This window comes from Elephas maximus, chromosome 13 (assembly GCF_024166365.1).
Source record: "Elephas maximus indicus isolate mEleMax1 chromosome 13, mEleMax1 primary haplotype, whole genome shotgun sequence".
NCBI lineage: Eukaryota > Metazoa > Chordata > Mammalia > Proboscidea > Elephantidae > Elephas > Elephas maximus.
Genome location: NC_064831.1, coordinates 90,936,215 through 90,944,603, shown reverse-complemented (window position 1 = coordinate 90,944,603; position 8,389 = coordinate 90,936,215).

Below are 8,389 nucleotides of genomic sequence, written 5' to 3'. Positions count from 1 at the left end.
CAGAGCAAGGAGCTGTGGCTGCTGACCAGCGGGGATGAGCGGGTATGCCTGCCCTGAGCGGGAGACACCAAGGGGTCCAAAGGCACCTGACAGAGGGCAAAGAACAAGCAAAGGGCAGTGCTGAGCACTGAGGGGGCTCAGGTTGCATCCTGCACCCTCATCGGTACAGGTAGGGAACCGGCCTCACAGTGGAAGCGGCCCTTACAGAGCCAAGATCGGCAGGAGCCCCCACATTCCTGCAGCCCCCAGAGAGCAGGGCGGGGCCTGGCAATCAGCTGCTCCTGCAGCGGCCCCCACCCCTGCTAGTCTCCCTTTTTGTAGAGCCAGCCCAAGAAAGCAGCCTTGTCAGTGGGGAATGCCCAAGCTGCTTGGAGCCAGGAAGTCTGGTTTTTGGTGCCAGCTGTTTGCAGAGTTGCCTGTGAATGCCAGCTGCCTGGCAACTGAGACCCTGGGCCCAGGAGGGTGCAGAGAGATGCCTGTCCCAGGGAAGGCTGGGCCTGGGGACAGCCCACCGCTGGGATAAGGGCCCAGGTCCCAGCTGGCTCACAGTGCAAGCATGAGAGTAACCCTGCTCCTTCACCACAAAAACATAGTGAAGTAACCAGTTGCTTGCCTCTAGCTATGCTGAATAATTCTGAATTTAAGAAAACAGAAGGCTCAGAAGCCATTCTGAATATGAAATTCAGGAAAGCAAAGAGCAGTGGGGCAGGTGGCATACAAGGATAAATTAGGATTAGCATAAGTAATAGCGGACCAGACATCTTTGTGTGTAAGAGAAAGTAGATGGGACTCTCTAAAGTTCTGTGGGACAATTGGGTGCACGCAGCTGTCTGGCCTCCCTCCCCCCACCCACAAATGCTGGGAGCGGCCCCGGAATCGTATGACAACAAGAAGTGCACCCACAAAAGCCCACAGTGTGAGCCACCGAGACAGGAGGGTCCGTGAAGCATGGTGGGGGAAGGAGCCTGAAGTGGGTGGTGATAAGGGAGTCTGGACTTGAGAAATACAGACAGACGAGAGTTGACAGACTTTGGCAGCTCCTGGACTCTGGACATTAGTTGGAGAGAAGGCTCAGGCCTGATGTGTTGGAGGCAGGTGGGGCTCCCTGGTGGCAGGGTGTGGGTGTGGAGGTTAGGCCGGGTGGGAGAGGAGACCTGATGGGCTGTTCTGTTTGGTTGTGTTTTTAAAGCTTTATACTTAGGTGTACATTGTGTACCATAAAATTCGTCCCTTTTAAGTGTAGAATTCAGCCGTTTTAGTGTACTTAATAGAGTTGGGTAATCATCACCACACCCTTATTGTAAAAGGCCTGTTGAGTTTTTGTGAGGCTAAGGCTGCAAGCCAGGCCTCAGGGGGGTGGCCATGGTGGGACAGGAGTTGAGAAGGCACTTACTTCAAGGCTGAGTGTAAGAGACCGAGCATAAAGCAGACCCTTAGTCTAACATCTTGGGGCTGTACTGACTTATGGGGTGGGGAGAAAGGAGGAGCGACAGGCATGGAGAGGTACAAGGGGGGCCCAGAGCCCAGAAAGCCATAGAAGCAAGCGTGAGAGTCAAGGCGAGAAGGGTCAGGGCAAAGACCACTGGTGATGCAGAAAGAAGACAGGAGGGTTGGGTGGCCACATGGGGGGTAGGGGGGAGGGGGGAATTGTCCCACTCCCAGAGCAGTGTGGGTAGGCGATGGAGGCAAAATGGAGGGGCGGTGAACAACAAGATGAAGATGGAGTGGGGAGATTTGGTGGAAACCTGGGCCACCTCTCTTTCCATCACCCATCTGCCATCATCAGCCCTGTGTTAGCTTCTTGTCTCTCTCTCCCTCATCTCTCTCCATCACCACATCACCCTAGTCAAGCCGTCACCAGTCTCCCCTGGGCCCCACTTTTTCCAGTGGGCCTCTTCGTCTACTCTTCACTGTCGTCCACTCTTCAGTGTTGGCCTCTTCCTATCCATTCTCCATAGCGTTACATTAGAACACGTACAAAAGGTCAACCAACTTCAAAACACAGCGTCTTATTGCACAGACTCCTTGCCAGCACCCCCTGGGCCTGCCTCTCTGCTGGCCCCCAGACCCCTGGCACACACTCCATGCCACACCCCACCCACCCTAGCCCCCCTCCTGCAGCACTCATTTAGTGGCTCACCATGCCCAAGTCCCTCTGGTCTTCCTACAGTTCCTGGGACAGACCAGGTGCTCGTCCACCTCAGAATCCCAACCATACAGTTCCTCTGCCTGGAATAATTTCCCCCCACATCTTCCTTCCACTGACTCTTCTCCTTTCAGACTCAGCTGAACCTCTTCAGAGAGGCTTTCCCAAGGAGTCAGCCCTTCTTAGCCCGCTTTTCTGGCACCTTCCATTTCCTTCCTGGCACTAACCATTCTTTGCAACTATCTACTTGGACGTACTTCTGTTTACTGTCTATTTTGTTTCACAGTAACATCAGTGCCCGGAAGGCAAGCCCAGCTCTGCACTGTTCACCCATAAGTCACCAGAGCCTAGGACACCATCTGCCACTTTGAAGGGGATTTGCGTGAGTCAGTGAATGAATGAACACATAGATGGATGGATGGATGATGGAGTTTTAACTTCAACTCTTTCACAGTTAGGCTGTGAAACCTTAGCTACATCTTTCCTCTTATAACAAATGTGGACAAAAATCCCTGCCCTCCCTTTCTCTCAGGGCCACCATGAGAGACAGTAGTTACACAGCTCTGATTGGCTGTGTAGACGTTTGGAAAGCCTTGGTTGTTCTCTGGTGTAGCCGCTGTTTGTCCGTGTAGACTAGGTTGTGTGCAGACTGGCACACACAGTTTTGCCCTGCCCTGCACAAGGGTGTCTGGCTGAGGATAGTGTGCCTGGAACCCAGCAGGGTTATCAGTGTTTTAGCCCAACCTTGTGCCTGGGGGAAGTGTGCTATCTCTGGGCTGTGTTACCATGGACGCCATCTTGAATCTACTCAGCCCCAGCCTGGCCCCGCCTTTGGGTCTCTTTCCGCAGAGTCCCAAGCAACAATCTTGTATTTCCTGTGACTTCTCCACAGGTTGGATTTTCTCATTCATGGTGTCTAGAAAAGGGAATCGAGTATCTCACCTCACCCTGCTCCTTTCCGTGATGTTTTATTTCTTCCTTTGTTGTTGTTTGGTGATGTGAAGCCTGCCCTGCTAGCACCAGGTGCTGAAAAATTAACACTTATCATCAATCATCATCATCAAAGCAAGGTGGGGTAGGAAGGTTTCAACTAGATCCAAATTTCCTCAAGGAATTTGGCTTCTCATCAGTTCCACTCTCCTCAGGGTTGACGTTACAAGCCGTAGAAAGTTCTCTTCAGCTGCCCAGCACAGCCTTGGGCTTACTTAATTTAAACTCCAGTGTAAAAGGCTCAGTGCTAAGCACAAGAAAGGGACCGGCATTTCTGGACTGCTAATGTATTAGTTGTTTCTTGCAATACGACTGTAGGACTCTAAGAATAGTATATTGTTCTAGAAGTGGAGTTTTAACATCCTAGAAAGTCTAATTAAGCTTTCCTGCTGCATACTTTCTTAATTGAGTTAGTGGCAGGAGAGGATTTTTAGAACTGGTTATTTCACATAACAGATACATGTCTGAATGTTCTTAAACCTCTGTGCAGGGCAAAACATAGCTAAAGAATTGACTTCTCAAGTCTACAAGTGTGACCAGTTGATTTCACACATCATCACCATCATATCTATTTATTCTAGTCATTCATTATTTATACCTTAAGTTCTTTGCGTCTTATATACTTCGTACATGCCATCAGGAGGGATCAGTCCCTGGAGAAGGACATCATGCTTGGTAAAGTACAGGGTCAGCAAAAAAGAGGAAGACCCTTAACTAGGTGGATTGACGCAGTGGCTGCAACAATGGGCTCAAGCATGACAATGATCGTAAGGATGGCGCAGGACCAGGCAGTGTTTCCTTCTGTTGTGCGTAGGGTCCTTATGAGCTGGAACCAACTGGATGGCACCCAACAACAACGAGTACGTGATGGGGTGGAGTTGGGGGGGAATTTTTAAAAACGCTTTACAGACTTGGTAGGCATTGAGTGTTCTTCGATTTTCTCCAGATTTGCTGGTTGGGGGGCGGGGGGCGGTACCCTCCTTGATTTCAGTCTAATTTGGATTTCTTTTTCTCTCTTTTATTCAGAGTAACCAGGATATCACTTAGAGGGGGTTGCTTTGTATATCACGTTGGATAGTGAAACAACGTAAGAAAGTTTTGTTATGAGGAAGCTACAGGTTAAAAAAGAAAACAGCCGCCCAACGAAAGCTTTGAAGTTGCGGACCCAAAGGGAAGTTCCAGGTGGTACGTTTTCAGATGAAAGCTCCAGCTAGGTGAGATCTTTAGGACTAGTGAAAAACATGACATAAAAGTTGTCCAAATGAATCTCCTCGATTTTTCTAGAAGGGATTTACGGCAGTCTTTATATACAAGTAGAATAAAGATTATGATTGTATTGGTAGTGTGGAAAATGACTACCACAACTCCTGGTCAAGATCACTAAAATATTTGTGCATGAATAATGGGATCATCTAACAGAAGTAGAGAGAGTGAGGAGAAGTAGAACCGCTCTGTGTTTGTAGGGTACAGGTTTGCCGAAGGGGCTGAGAGGGAAGGTGTGAGAATCCTGAGGGTGGGGTGGGGCAGCGCACCATGAATTCTAATTCAGGAATTTCTCACATCCTCTAAGGTAGGTTTGCCAATTCAGGTACATCAGTGAGATCCACGCAAAGATATGGACCTGGGCAGGACTGTCACAAAAGAAGGTGGCGTGCAAAGACAACTCCCCGAGGTGGCCACAGGCACAGGCAAAATCAAGTTATTTCTTGCTTTCTGTTTGATATTTGCGGCATCAGATTACTCTGCTCTTTAATCTCGCATTTCCATGTGTACCTTTAGAGTGAGTTTCAGTATTTCTCCACGTCCTCTCCTCTGCCAAACCATGCAAACCCAGGGACCCTTTGTAAAAAGGCAGACACCATTTCTTCGGAAATTGTATATTATCTCACTCAATTAGGGCTTGTTTAATGACCTGCAAAATCTCAGCGCTTCCCCTCACCTTCAAATGCTCACTAGGCTTAGCTGTCCCGGTGCAAACAGAAATGGGCTCGCCCTGAGTGCAGGTGTTTTACGTGCTGAGACAAGGTTCTTCAGAAGAGGAATGTTGTCACTGTACCCTAGAAGCTCTCAGCTGCCAGAAGCGGGGGCCTGGCCCCAGCAGGGCCAGGGCACCACGACCTGTGTGGTGGGACTGGGGTTTGGTAGAAACAGGGGAGGGTGCTGACGATAACACAGTCATGATATTTCTTCAGTACGGATTTTCTCTTACTGAGCAGGGTGCGTGTTGCTGCGGCAAAAGAGAACAGAGAAAACATAGGTATTGGTCAAACGTGCTCGCTTTTAAGCAATGCCTTCTTCCTGGAGTGGTAGTATTTTCTATTTTTTTCTTCATTCTTTTCTCCTTACTCTAATTTCTGCTCTCTACACTCCCTAAGTCAGCAGAACTTCTCAGTCACTTGGACGCGAGCTATGAAAACTCCCCAAAGGGTACAGTCTGTCCTTCTGCAGCTGACACACACCCCTACCGCTGCCATCCTGTCATTTTCATGCCATTTTCTCCTCGGTGTTAATGCCCGTTCATTCTGTGAACTGTTTTAACTAAAGCTGAGGCCCATACCTTGTTCTTGCAGTGATCCCAGGCTAACATGCGAATTATTAACACTCTGGTTACAAATTTGATGGAAATCAAGGCTGTGAAGTTATTAATATTAAACAAAAGGTTAATGAATCACGACTCTGCTCATTTTTTTCCAAAATATACCAAATGGAAACGTTTTGTTGCACCAGTCACACAAATAAAAATACATCTTGAATTTAATCCTATTTCAGGCCTCCAGTCATGATGATTTTGACACTAAATAAAAGGATAATTTTTTTAAAAGATTGCTTTGATTGAAAAGAGCTAAACTGGTAAAGTGTGTTCATAAAAGCTGTCGTTAGGTGCCATTGAGTTGGCTCCAACTCATGGCGACCCACGTACAGCAGAATGAAATGTTGCCTCGTCCTGCATTATCTTCATGATTGTTGGTATGTTTTTTTTGAGTCCACTTTTATAAAAGTAGTCAATTTAATAGTTGCTTATAGAAGAATAATCTCCCATCTGCCTTCCCAAATTAATCGGCACCACATAAAGGAAGAGACTGAAAGAAACTGATATTTTCAAGTATAATAGAAACGAAATGAATTCAGAAAAGCTTAAAAATATGTTAAATGATGTGGGTGGAAACGTAATACTAAGCAGTCAGTGATTATCTACATCCATGTTTATGGGTATGGAAAGATTTTCACAATGTATTACGTGAAGAAAGCAAGTTGTAAAACAGTGTATATAGTAAGAGCCATTTAAGTAAATTCATGTATATGTAGGATTCATGGAAAAGAGTAATATAATAGACAAAATATTAACAATGCTCATCAAGGGGAGGAGCAGTTACTGGGATTTTAAGCTTTTTCTTCATGTTCTTCTCTAGCCTGAAGTATTTCTTTTGTAATCAGAAAAAGGCTATGAGTTAGAAGCTATAGAAAATAGTACGTGGATACAGAATTCTGCAGGGAGGCTGAGCTTAAGATATATTCTTATACTAAGTACAAAAGGGCAAATATTCTCCTTTACGGTAGTCCACCAAGTGCTTTTTTTGAATAATTGAATTATATAATCAATGTATTCAATGGTACTCAATAGTATTAGCTCAAAAAACAATTTAATTGGGTTATTTCAAATAGTAATACACTAATACTAGTATTAGTATATATAGATCAAGAGGCAGCTGTTCAGACAGAACAAGGGGATACTGTGTGATTTAAAGTCAGGAAAGGTGTTTGTCAGGGTTGTATCCTTTCACCATACCTATTCAATCTGTATGCTGAGCAGATAATCCGAGAAGCTGGACTATACGAAGAAGAATGGGGCATCAGGATTGGAGGAAGACTTATTAACAACCTGAGTTATACAGATGACACAACCTTGCTTGCTGAAAGTGAAGAGGACTTGAAGCACTTAACTGATGAAGATCAAAGACTACAGCCTTCAGTATGGATTACATCTCAACGTAAAGACAACAAAAATTCTCACAACTGGACCAATAAGCAACATCATGATAAACAGGGAAACGATTAAAGTCGTCAAGGATTTCATTCTATTTGGATCCACAATCAACACCCATGGAAGCAGCAGTCAAGAAATCAAAAGATGCATTGCACTGGGCAAACCTGCTGCAAAAGACCTCTTTAAAGTATTGAAAAGCAAAGATGTCACCTTGAAGACTAAGATGCGCCTGACCCCAGCCATGGTATTTTCAATTGCATCACATGCATGTGAAAGCTGGACAATGAATAAAGAAGATCGAAGAAGAATTGATGCCTTTGAATTGTGGTGCTGGCAAAGAATATTGAATATACATACCGTGGACTGCTAAAAGAACTAACAAATCTGTCTTGGAAGAAGTACAACCAGAATGCTCCTTAGAAGCAAGGATGGCGAGACTGCGTCTTACATACTTTGGACGTGTGGTCAGGAGGGATCAGTCCCTGGAGAAGGACATCATGCTTGGTAAAGTACAGGGTCAGGGGAAAAGAGGAAGCCCCTCAACGAGGTGGACTGACACAGTGGCTGCACCAATGGGCTCGAGCGTAACAACGATTCTGAGCATGAAGCAGGACCGGGCAGGGTGTCGTTCTGTGGTAGATACGGTCGCTGGGAGTTGGAACTGAGTTGGCGGCACCCCCCCCCACCACAACAGTACTAGTATAACCAGTCCAGTTAACTGAGAGTGAAGGATCTACACCTGAAGAGGGCAAGATATAATTGCTGTTTCTGATATATATATTTAAAAACTCATCTTTTTCTTTGAAATCTAGACCTGTTTTTGGTCTACTGGATTACACTGCACACCCACAAGGGGTGTGACTGTCTGGTCAGTGAACCTGCTACAACAGTGAATTTTATCAGTTTCAGAGAGTTATGAACAGCCTTAGATTAAGGTATTTTTGGAAAACCTGGTAAAATAAACATACATATTTAATGATTATGCTGAAAAGATAAAACCTTCAATAAATAATCCCTCCCTGTACGTTTTTGTTCTAGGTAAAGAATGGTACCAAGACACAGTGCTAGAACCCTAGGGGGAAAGAAAACACAACTTCCTAGTTACAAGGAAGCCACGGTGTGTTACAGACTTTTTCACTGAACCATATTTGCAAACGCATTACTTTCATGTGTGTTTTACTTTCGGGAGGACTTAGTTCCTAGAGGGGCTCTCACTGGAATGGGGACTGTTTGGTCAATGGATTAAAGGGATTGGGAAGCTCACCAAC